This window comes from Talpa europaea (assembly GCF_964194135.1).
Source record: "Talpa europaea genome assembly, chromosome: 2".
Classification (NCBI taxonomy): Eukaryota; Metazoa; Chordata; class Mammalia; order Eulipotyphla; family Talpidae; genus Talpa; species Talpa europaea.
Genome location: NC_140068.1, coordinates 83,167,844 through 83,179,736, shown reverse-complemented (window position 1 = coordinate 83,179,736; position 11,893 = coordinate 83,167,844).

Genomic DNA, 11,893 nt, shown 5'->3' with positions numbered 1-11,893 from the left:
AAAGCCACAATCTCATGGCATATGATGACTGAATAGAGCACTTATTAATGGAAATATGATACTGACAATATGTAAAGTATATGTAGTACCTAGTACATAAAAATGATAACTATTTACTATCATTCTTTAGCTAAAGATTTGCATTTTCTGTCTGGTGATGTAGAATATGAAAAATCCCCAAATACCTTTTCTTTTTTATATAACTCCATAGACTTTTTGTGGCATTATTAAAATATCCCTGGTGTCTTCATTATTGGAGTTGGCATGGACATTTTATTGCTTTGGTTGGGAAATGATGAATAGATGCTGACTGTTTTCCATTGCCATCAAAGCATATCTTTATTAAAAAGGAATCTAAGCACATTTATTCCCTTAAAAGTCAAAAATAAAACCCTTTTTTCTAAACCTTCCTGAATGTATATACATGTGAATGCATTATTACTTAAGTATATTAAAAGTCATTTTCAACCAACTATAGTTTATTGTCTGAGTTGCTTTTGTCTATTTATAAAAGAAAATAACTGCTATTTTTCTGTCTAACCTAGAATATTTAGTCAGTTATCAGAAGGTGACTCTGCTAATGCCCTCCAGATAATGACTACTAGAACACAACTTTAATTAAACAAAGTTGAGTTTAATGCTTATTGAAGTGAAGAAGATCACACATTATGGGATGGGAAACCCTGGGGCGGCTCAGTAAATTGGTCAAAAGCAGTATTCTTTTAGAAAATAATGGTAAAAGAAGGCTGATAAATTTTAGATGGAAAGAAAGTCTTGAAGAAATGAAATCTATAGTGCACACATTTAATTTAAAGTAAAAACATTATCTATACTTTGCACTGCCTATTACATGACAGATAGGCAAAACAACTAAATGTAGATTTTGAAATGTCTTAGAACTTAAAAACTCTTCACATGGAAACTTAATACTTAATGTTCTTAGAGTCATAGAGCGCCTACCTCACTGATTTCTGTCATCAGTCGAAATGTGTACAGTAGCTTTTGGTGAGGGGGGAGGAGTTGTAGTTAATGTTTGTGTTCCTCTCAAAACATCTTTTGAAAGTCAAGATATTAAAAGTCAACAGAAATTTTACTTAACCGTTATTGCTAAGGGGTAGTTCTTCATTAGTCTTGAACTGGTATACCCTCTTTGAGGTTTAAAATCTGTGATTTAATTCTAGAAGATCTACAGAAAGCTCTGGCAGGTGACAGACAATCAAAAACACATTTTTCAAAGGCTGAACTTTGGTATAGTCTTTGTGAAAATTGAAAACATGATCATAGGCCCAAATAAAATGAAAATTCAACTGTATATGCCCCAATAATTCTATGACCATCCTATGTAATAGCCTTACCTATATAAGTTCTCACATGCACAAGCCATGATACGACACCTCTCTAGTGACTGTTCCTTTAATAAAACATTTAATAAAAGAGTATTTTGAAATGGCAATATATAAGATAAAATGTAGCATCTGATGATAGCATTTTAAATAAAGTGCAGAAAAAAATACATTATCCCATAAATGGTCTTGAGAAGACTAGCTCATCACACCAAAGATGAGAGCAGAGGGCAGTGGTTAATAGTTCTACTTTATGCTAGAATATATTCAAAATAAATAAAGTTAAGTGTAAACCTAGAAACCACAAAGAAATTATAAATGGATAACTGATGTTAATGTATCAAAAGCCTTATCATACATGTAAGCAAAAATAAACAAGGGAAAAAGGTTGGTCATTAAACTTCAGACTTTTTAAGAAAAAAAAAAATCAAGCTGAAGATTGCACAGACTGAAACACAACTACAAAATACATAAAACAATTTCTGTGTTTATATGTATAACCTCTTATGAAAAGCTCTGAAATACCTAATACCAAAAGGAAGATGGGCAGTTATCAAGGGAAGATACATAAATGGTCAGTAATTATTTGAAAGCGGTTCAACCTTATAATAATCACTTAAGTGCAAATTAAAACAATGGAATGGAACCCAGCCATCAGAGGCAGAAGCCCAGTCACTCCTGACCACCAACTGCCAGTTATAAGAGCCAATGACAAGGCCTGGCTCCCCACTGACAGTGGCTCTTGGAGCAGCAAACCAGAGGGACACAGGTTTGAGACTCAGTTGCATGGATAGGAGTGGAATTGATTAACCTTTATCCTCCAAGAGACCGGTGCAGACTTTAATACTGAGGAGATTCATCATTCTACATCGAAGAAGTGATCAAGAGGAACTCGGAGGTTGTGGTTTGGAGTAGAGGATGTTGGTAACAGAACTGTTGATTCAGCCAGGGCATCTGGAGGGAAGGTGGGGGTGGGGTGGGGTGGTATCAAAGGTTGTGTAGTGCTTACACCCTTGAAGGAGGGGAATGACTTGTAGAGGAGCCCAATGGTTCACACAGATTGGGTTCTCAGTAGAGATAATAGCAGAGAAGGCAGAGAGTCTATACAAAGAAATGATAGAGGAAAACTTCCCTCACCCAGAGAAGGAATTAAATATGTAAATCATGAAGCTAAAAGAATAGCTGGTTACCTAAATTTAATGAAATTACACCAAGACACATTGAAATTTGCAGCTTTCTGTTATCTCCAAGAAATCCATCCAAGTTCTAAAGAAACTGAGGCTCATGGTGAATGGACGGAAAACAATCCTATAAGCAAATGGGACACAAAGAAGGGTTGTGACAGCCAAACCTATGTCAGATAAATTTCCACCTAATAAAGGCAACTAAAGACAGGGATGGCTATTATATGACTAAGAGAAAAGTACATGGGAAGACATCACACACGCACACACACAAAATCCAAATGAAGGATCACAAAATCTATAACTATTAACAAAGGGTGTAGAGATAAAAACGTTCTTTATTGGTAGAAATATAGACTGGTCCAGTCCCTCTGGTAAGTAATATAGAGGAGTCTCGAAATATTAAAAAAAAAAAATTGATCTAACAATTCCACTACTTGGTGTTATCCAAATTCCACTATTTGGTATTATCCACTAATTCTGAGGGATACATGCCGCAGTATTGTTATAGGACAGGGAGAGGGGCAGCCCAAACCCCGCAAACCTGCCTATTCTAAATGGGTTCTGCCATCTGCCGCATCAACACAAAACATATGAGACTTTAATGGGAAGGAACTTTAATAAAACTAGGAAACAATACAGGTAAGGCAAAGAGTCTAGTTTCTAAGTGAAGCACCCAAAGTTACCCGTCCCCTCGTGGGTAAAAGTCCATCCATATGGGATTGGCCCAGAGCAAGGCCCCAAAGCCTGCCATGAGTCTAAAGCACCTTCCAGTGGGGACCCACAGCAAAGGGTCAGAAACAATCAGACAAGCCCAGAAGGAAAAGAGCAAAATCAACATCAAGATAAAAGCTGCCATTGTCACCTCCCCACGGGTCTCACCCACATCTGTGTCACCCAGTCCACGACCAAAAGACAAGCGCAGTTTCTTCACATGTCTCTAGGCTCCATGCGCCTCCTCCAGGTCTCCTGGCTCCATCCTGCTTCTTTCCTCAGTCTCTTCTGCAGCTTCTCCTCTTCCTGCTCAGCTCCACCCTCCCTTGGGAGGGGCAGGGAACCTCCCCCTTTCCTGGGGATCACCCTGTTACAGTATGTTTATGTGCTGGGAGTCCCCAGGCATGGGGCAGATTCCTGAAAAGTCAGGAATCTCTAGCTGACTCCTGCTAGATTCTCCTCATTTGTTTATGGCTAGTTTCTACCATTGTTAAAATATGCATTTAAAGGCAAAACTGCAAATGCTGTTTGATCAATTACTGAAAAACCAATTTGATGGCAAATGGCACTGCGTGATACAAATATTACATTTTTTATAAAATTAGTAATTCTCTGCCAAAAGGCAGTAATTCACATTCGGCCTTACATAAACAAGTGAAAAAACTTCTGGGAACAAAAGGCTGTAAACATCCCTTGGCCAAGTCTTTAATGTGGATATGTGTATATGTGGTCTTTTGAGGCAAGGGCTAAATGGAGAAGGAAATTCTTCAGCAGTGTACTTTGGTCCTTCTGCCTGCTCTGCTCCCCGCTCTGGCTCTGGTGAATTCTCTCAACCTCCCGCACTTCTGACTGTACCCAGTGTTGTGCCCAAGATCAGCAGACTCGGCGAGCATAGCCTCCAAGAATCCAAAGACAGCTGATGCAAATGCAAAAGGGAGTTTATTACGGGCTCGAGACCGGGCCCTCGACACACACCGATGCAACGGCAGAGGTCGAGAGCCCCGAACAGAGGAAGCAGGGGTATCTTATAGGGTCGTGAGTGGCGCGAACTTTGCAAGAAGCTGGCAATTACTCACTGGCTACTACAAAGGCATTTTGGCGCGCGCGGTTACAGTTTCAAACTGATTGGACGGTTAGAGATGCTGTCCCATTTATGGATAGGACTGCCCTCATTGGCGGCTGGGGTGGTTTGCTTTTTCGTCACCAAGTGGAGTGAGGGTTGTGACTGCTGAAACTATCTCCGGAATGCGGCTGGACAAGGACTAACATATCAAGGTGGAGGATATACAAAATGGCGAAACCTCGGCTAAGCTTGGTTCCACATTCCCCCATTTTTTTTTTTTTTTTTTCTGAAAAATGGCTAGTCAGCTAAGAAAACAACAGCTACCAAGCCTTTTATCCGTTAGTCAGTCTCAGAATTATGGTTAAGTTCAGCCACATAATGTGTTTACAGGTTTATAAGTACAGGAAAATTTAAAATTGCCATTCTTATACAAAACACTGACTTTTTTTGGGTCATCTCAGACCACGACCTCTGAAAATCAGACTCTAAACCATCTATTTAGTCAGCAAGAGGTATTATCTTCAGTAACAAATGAGAATTACTCTGCTCAAACAAGGGATCTCTCTCCAGTTAGCCAGTCACAGAGTTATTCATTTGGTCACTAAACATCAGCTATTGAATAAAACAGGTTGCTGCCCACCAGTCTTAATACTAACCCCTTTTCATTTCCTCCTTGCATAAATGAGTCTGCTGCTCCAATTAAAACACTCTCTGTTATCACTTGAAGGAAACCAAGGCCAACGTTAACACATTCCTTTAGTTGTTATCTCTGAAGCCTTCCTAAACTCTTCAGAGGTCCCCTCCTGCACTGTCCCTAACACTGCCTAATTACCCTAACTTGCTCTATGTCTCATTTCTCCCCTTCTGCGAATGGAGCCCCTAACTGCAATTAGGAAAAGGGGCGTCGTTCTGATCAGTAACTGCTTCCTGCTGAAAGTGGGCGATGAGGGGAAACAGTCAGGGCTCCACCGCAGGGCGATGATCTAAGGGACCTCGAAAGGACAGTGGAGACTTTATAGTTCGATGGTCTCCAGGTGAGAAATGACCTTGATGAAGGCATTGATGATGTAAGGCCCAAGCAAGAGAAAAACAAAAACAAAAGATTTCAGTTCAAGAGTAAGGAGGTCACAATTTTTTTTTTTTTTAAACTTTAGCCATTAACAGGTCTAGGGCTTTAGGGTTTTATACATACTTAATGTTACTGCAGTTATCAAAATGTGGCCCTCTAAATGTTAGTACATAAAATGTTAAGTTTACACAGAATAAGGTAATTCTCCAAGATGAAGACTCAGGACATTAAAACTTTGATTATTATTGCACTTATTTTTATAGAAAAATGGAAATTTTACATGATAATTTTTTTAAATGTGGACAAGTTGCAAAATTACAGACTCACCGGTACCAATCAAGATCTGCAACGAACAGTTTCTTTGAACTGATGCTCAACATCAATGCACAACGAGACCTGGCCAACCATGATCATGCAAACAAAAATTTTTCACAGTTATATTTTTATGTTTTTATAAAACGGTTTTAAAGAAATACTTTCATAAACATTTCTGGTGCAACTTTGTCAATGACAAAGAAACACAAAGCTATTCTTTAAACAAGTAGCCTTGTAGCGAGCAAGGTAGCAGTGCTGTAAAGTGTCTTGGCTCAGTCTGGCCATCTTTATTAGTGAGGGGGACAATCGACCAGTAGGTCAATCCAAAGAATTGGAGTAAGGCAGAGCAAGTGGCCCCTTATTTACCAAAAAGATGATCTTTTTGTCTGCCACTTCTAGGGTCACCCGAGGCTTATCCATATAAACAGTAAACAGGGGAGCTTGTCTCACCTCTGGGCTTCTTCAGAGAAGGTCTTCTCCTGCACTGGATTCTTCATCAGAGGCAGCTGACCGTCAAGCCTGTCCTCCCATCCTGGCCTGTGGTTTGGGCTGGCCCCCTCCCTCTCTGGAGAGTGGGACAGACCCCTTTTTCAGAGCCTTGTATGATGGCACTGAAGGCATGGCCCTGGGGACAGCTTTTTGCAGCCTAGGTATCCTGGTTACTGGCAGTGGATGCAAGCTGGCAGCCCATTGAGAGGTTGAGGTCCTGAATGCCCTAGGTCGCATGGAGCCTTGGGTGAGTCTGAGGTGGCAGAATACTGTGATGGCAACTGCCATCTACTGAGCCCTTTTTTTTGCCTCTCTCCCATTTTTTTTTTTTTTTTTTTTTTTTTAGCAAGTCCCCTCCATCTTACTGTAGGCCTTGAAGGCTATGTCTAATAAAAGTGTTAAAAGGATTTTAGGCCCTTGATTTAGTCTCCGGAGCCTGCACCTGATGTCAGAACAAGGATGGCTAAAAGATACATATTTTAATTATACATTTTTATATGTTTTATACAATCTTTATAAAATAGAGACCAAAGACCACTTGGATATTAAGTGACACCAAAACAGTGAATAATATTCTCCCAATTTTGAATAATTAAACATTATAAATTTTTTTTATAGTGTCTACATATAGTACTGGAGAGAAAAATACAGGAAACACAAAAGTTATTATGCTGCCTCTTTTGTGAAGAAGCTAACTAGTTTTTTACCATTTCTGTCATTAACTATAAAACAGGTGTTTGATATAAATTATTTTACTTTACCTTGTTTACCTGTCCTGTGTCTAAAATGTTACTATTTTTCACATACACACTTTTGGATATAACACCTCTTTGCCAGGGGCACATGGGATAAAATAGTTGGTTTTTTTCAACCAAGCAATGAATAGGCAATTGCCAAAATCCAGTAATGTATTACCAAAAAGGCAAGGGATTTCATAAAATACAAAACTGAAATTTTTAGATTTACTTAAGAAGTTAAAATTTTTATACTAATTTTTAACCAGAGTCCAGACTATTAAAAACAATTATAACATTATACAGTTTATAGAGTCAAGGCCAAAATACAGAGATACAGGACTCCTGGGAAAAGAAGTTAAAACACGCACAACAGTATAAGGCATTACCTTCACTTTACTTGTATTCAGAATTATTACATCCTAGTTTCTAATCTGTGCATGTAAGACACCGTAATAGCTATTTATCATTTCTTTAGAATGCACAACTTAGACACATTTTTAATTAAAAATTTAGTTGAGATGACATTAAACTTTAGTCTCCTTACAATAAGGAACAAAATGTAAACAAAGTTCAGTAAATGGTTAGCAAATTTTTATTATTAAACTTAGCAAAACCTTAGTTTAGTTTTAGTTTTTCCTTAGAACTGGAATTTTAAGTCAACTTCAGAGGTGTCACTGTAATAATTTTATATACCAAGTTTTTTTCTTTAGGCAAGCACTAGATATGTTACAGGGCAGGGAGAGGGGCAGCCCAGACCCCCAAACCTGCCTGTTCTAAATAGGTTCTGCCATCAGCTGCATCAACACAAAACATACAAGACTTTAATGGGAAGGAACTTTAATACAATTAGGAGACAATACAGGAAAGGCAAAGAATTTAGTTTCTAAATTAAGCACCCAAAGTGGGTAAAACTCTGTCCCCTCATGGGTAAAACTCTGTCCAAATGGGATTGGCCCAAGCCAGGCCCCAAAGCCTGCCACAAGTTTAAGGCCTCTTCCAGTGAGGACCCACAGGAAAGGGTTAGAAACAACCAGACAAGCTCGGAAGGAAAAGAGCAAAATTAAAATTAAGGTAAAAGTTGCCATTGTCTCCTCCCCACGGGTCTCACCCACATCTGTGTTACCCAGTCCACAACCAAAAGGCAAGCGCAGTTTTTTCACGTGTCCCTAGGCTCCATGTGCCTCCTCCAGGTCTCCTTCTGGATTTTTTTTCCTCCCTCTTTTGGGTGGGGCAGGGAACCTGGAATTTCCCCCTTTCCTGGGGACCACCCTGTTACAGATAGATTGACAAAAGCAAGAAAGAAAAGGAAAAAAAAATAGACACCTAATACTATATACATTTTTTCAGTAACTTGTCCATATGGCTTTAGATATTACCTTGAATTTTGCAAGGAAGTTTAGTCCTTTACTGGGAAAATATATTGTTTTTGTCCAAGGGGAAAAGACAAGTAGATCAGTCTTTCTGGAACAAGATCTTATCAAGAGAAGTTTAGATAAAAGCCTAGAAGTAAGTTTGTTAGCATAGGCCAGGTTAATTATTTTTTTTCGTACAGCACAAGTAAACATATTTAAACAAAGCAAAGCACCAATTTTTTTTTTTAACACTTAAACCTTAAGGCATGTATGCTCTAAACTATTAAATTTTGAATTAGCTTTTGTTTACTACAATTTTAGATTGTAATTTTAAAATTTAGGATTTTTTTTTTTTTAGGCGCCATTTATAATTAATTTTCCGGAGGCAAAAAGCAAGAATAAAGAGATCTCTTAATTTTTATTTGAAATTTTTTTGCCACGTGCACTAATTTTAAGAAACAGTTATTTTTACCAATATTTGCAAAAACACTGAGAAACTACAATTTAGTAAATTATAGTTTTTTTTGTTTTTGTTTTTGTTTTTTGTTTTTTAGGGTGGACAAAGGGACAGACTAATTTCCCCACAGCTGGAAGGTAGCAGAGATATACCAGTGATCTCAACACTGGAGAAAATGTCCAGGCAGCTGCTTGTTGAGATCAGAGGCAGCGTTTCTTACCAGCGTGTATAAATAAATAAATAAATAAATCTTAAAAAAAAAATTCATATATTTAATAAATAAATAAATAAATAAAAATAAAGATGGCAGTTGGGTGGCAGACGTGAGCCACTCTCCAAGTCTAAGAAAATTCCTAATAAGCGAGGAGGCACCATAGCAAACTCCTGCTAAATTCTTCCTGTTTGTTTAGGCTGACTCCCCTGGAGGTGACAGTTGGTATGGTAGCTGTTAGAGTATACCTCCAATGAAATATTTGTAGTTCCTTGAAACAACAATCAGCAATCTTACAGAAAAAGGAATTTCCCCTTGATCTTAAAGTTAGATACAGAAACTAGGCTGACTAGATAAGTAGAGGAGTAATAGGTAAAAAAAAAAAAAAAAAAAACCACCTCTTTTGTTAGATTAGGAAAATTCCTCCCTTAATTAAAGGCTTGGGGCTAGGGAAAAGTCTGCAGCCTGCCCAGCACTGATGCCCTTCAGCCCCTTGGTTCCTTAATATTAAATCAATATCTTATTAATGAAAGGTCCATGCAGGGGGCCGGAATGCAGGAGCCAACCAGGAAGCCCACCTGGGGGGCAGGAATGCGGATAGGATACCTGCCTGGAGGATTCAGGCAGTGAGCCTCCCCCATCCCCCTACGTGTCTCTTCTCAGACAAAGAATCTCTACCTGCCCCACAAACCTTTTCGCGCCCTACAAACTTTTCCCGCTGAACGAGCCCAACTATCCACCTGACCTCTCCTCACCCTATAAAACTCTGCTTCCCCCTGACAACGTGTGCGACTCCACTGACCCCCCGCCTTGGGTCTGTGACGTCCGCCCGGGAGCAATAAACTTTCCCTTCCCCCAAGGAAGCTTGGCCTGACTGTTCTTTACCTCGCCGTACCTTTCAGTTAAAACAATACATTATTAGATGATGATTTTTATATGAAAGCCTTCTGTTTTTTGCTTTAATCATATGGTTATTGAAAGGTTCGGCGCAGTAAAGAAAAGGAGAGCCAGGCTACATTTCTCAAAGGGAGAGAAAGTTTATTGCGCCCCGGGCGGACCTCACGCACCCAAGGTGGGGGTCAGTGAAGCCGCCCACGTTGTTAGGGGGAAGCAGGGTTTTATAGGGTGAGGAGAGGTCAGGTGGGTAGTTGGGCTCCTTCTGCGGGAAACGTTTGTAGGGCAGGTAGAGGTTCTTTGTCTGAGAAGAGACTCATAGGGGGAGGGGGGAGGCTCATTGTCTGAGTCCTCCAGGCAGGTATCCTCATTCCTGCCCCCCAGGTGGGCTTCCTAGTAGGCTTTTGCATTGCGGCCTGCTGCATGGACCTTTCAGTTTATGTTAGTCTAAACTTTATAGGTTACCTAGAAAAAAATCCCTTTGTCTCCCTTCCCCCAGGTAACTTCCTGTGTTTTGCTTCCCCTAGCCCTTAATCGTTCACTATGGCAAACATAGAAATGTTAGTTTCAGAATTCACCAGGGCCAGAGAGGGGAGCAGAGCAGGCAGAAGGACCGAAGTACACTGCTGAGGGGAGCAGCGGGCGGCCGGAGAGGTCTGCGTGCCAAGTGGGATCCTCCGCGGGTGGCCTGGGAGCAACCGGGGATTGAACCAGTGCTGCAGAGGCTGCTGGCAGCTTCGCAACCCAGCGCTCAACCACTGCACCACCGGGGAGGCCCATCTTCCTGCCTTAACGCATATGCATATGCACTCTCGAGGTTTGCTTGAAATGTATAAATAAAGGGCTGCTGAGACCCTCCGCTGGATGATGTCTGCTCCCTGATCAAGTGTTTGCATCTCCTCACTCCACCCCCCACACCCCTCATTTCCACAGTTGCGCTGGCGCCATCTCATCCTTCAGGAACCCCTGACACGACAGTTTGCAGAGGCTGGTCCCAGGCATTTATGGCAGCACTACTCACAGTAACCAAGTTATGGAAACAATTCTAGTGTCCAAGAACAGATGATTGGATTAAGGTGTAACATGTGTATGTGCTGGAATACTACCCAGCTATTGAACTCTTGCCATTGACAACAACATAGATAGAACTAGAGAGGATTGTGCTAAACAAAATAAGCCAGAGGGAGAAAGACAAATACCAGATGATTTCATTCCGATGTGGAATATAGAGAAAGAAAAAAAAGAACTGAAATTGTAACAGGGTGGTCCCCAGGAAAGGGGGAGGTTCCCTGCCCCACCTAAGGGAGGGTTTGGGCTGCCCCTCTACCTGTCCTATAAAAAAATGACAAAAATTCAACCAAAACAAAACCTAAAAACTTTACTGCAGAATTGAGCCTACTGGTGGGGGGTGGGGGGGTAGGGACAAAATGAATTAGGGAGGGGTCCAATGGCATATGGTAAAGGGTTCTCTGGTGGGGAGTGGGGAGTGATGTACATCTGAAGAGATGTGAAGCTATTCCCCTGAATCATATACAGTGCCGCAAACCAATGTTACCCCAGAAACAAACAAAAAAGGATGATCTTTAAAAGTAAATCAATCAAATATTTTCACATACCATCTTGAAAAAGATTGAAAAAGACCAAAAGAGAAAGCTGTTGAACACACAGGGGAATCAATCCCCAATAATGCCACTGAAGAAAGGTAAGCTGGTGTAATTTTGGGGGAAAAGGGCAAGAACAACATGTTCTGATCCGTTGCAGAACCTTATTGTTCTGTCAATCATTTAAAATTATTTTACATAGGCCTCCCCGGTGGCCCAGCGGTTAAGCGCTGGGTTGCGAAGCTGCCCGCAGCCTCTGCAGCGCAGGTTCAATTCCCGGCTGCCGGTGAGGGTCCCACATGGCGCGCAGACCTCTCCTGCCGCCCGCTGCTCCCCTCAGCAGTGTATTTCGTCCATCTGCCTGTTCTGTTCCCCGCTCTGGCTCTGGTGAATTCTCTCACCCTCCCACGCTTCTGACTGTACCCAGTGCTTGTATAAATAAATAAATTAAAAAATAAATTAAA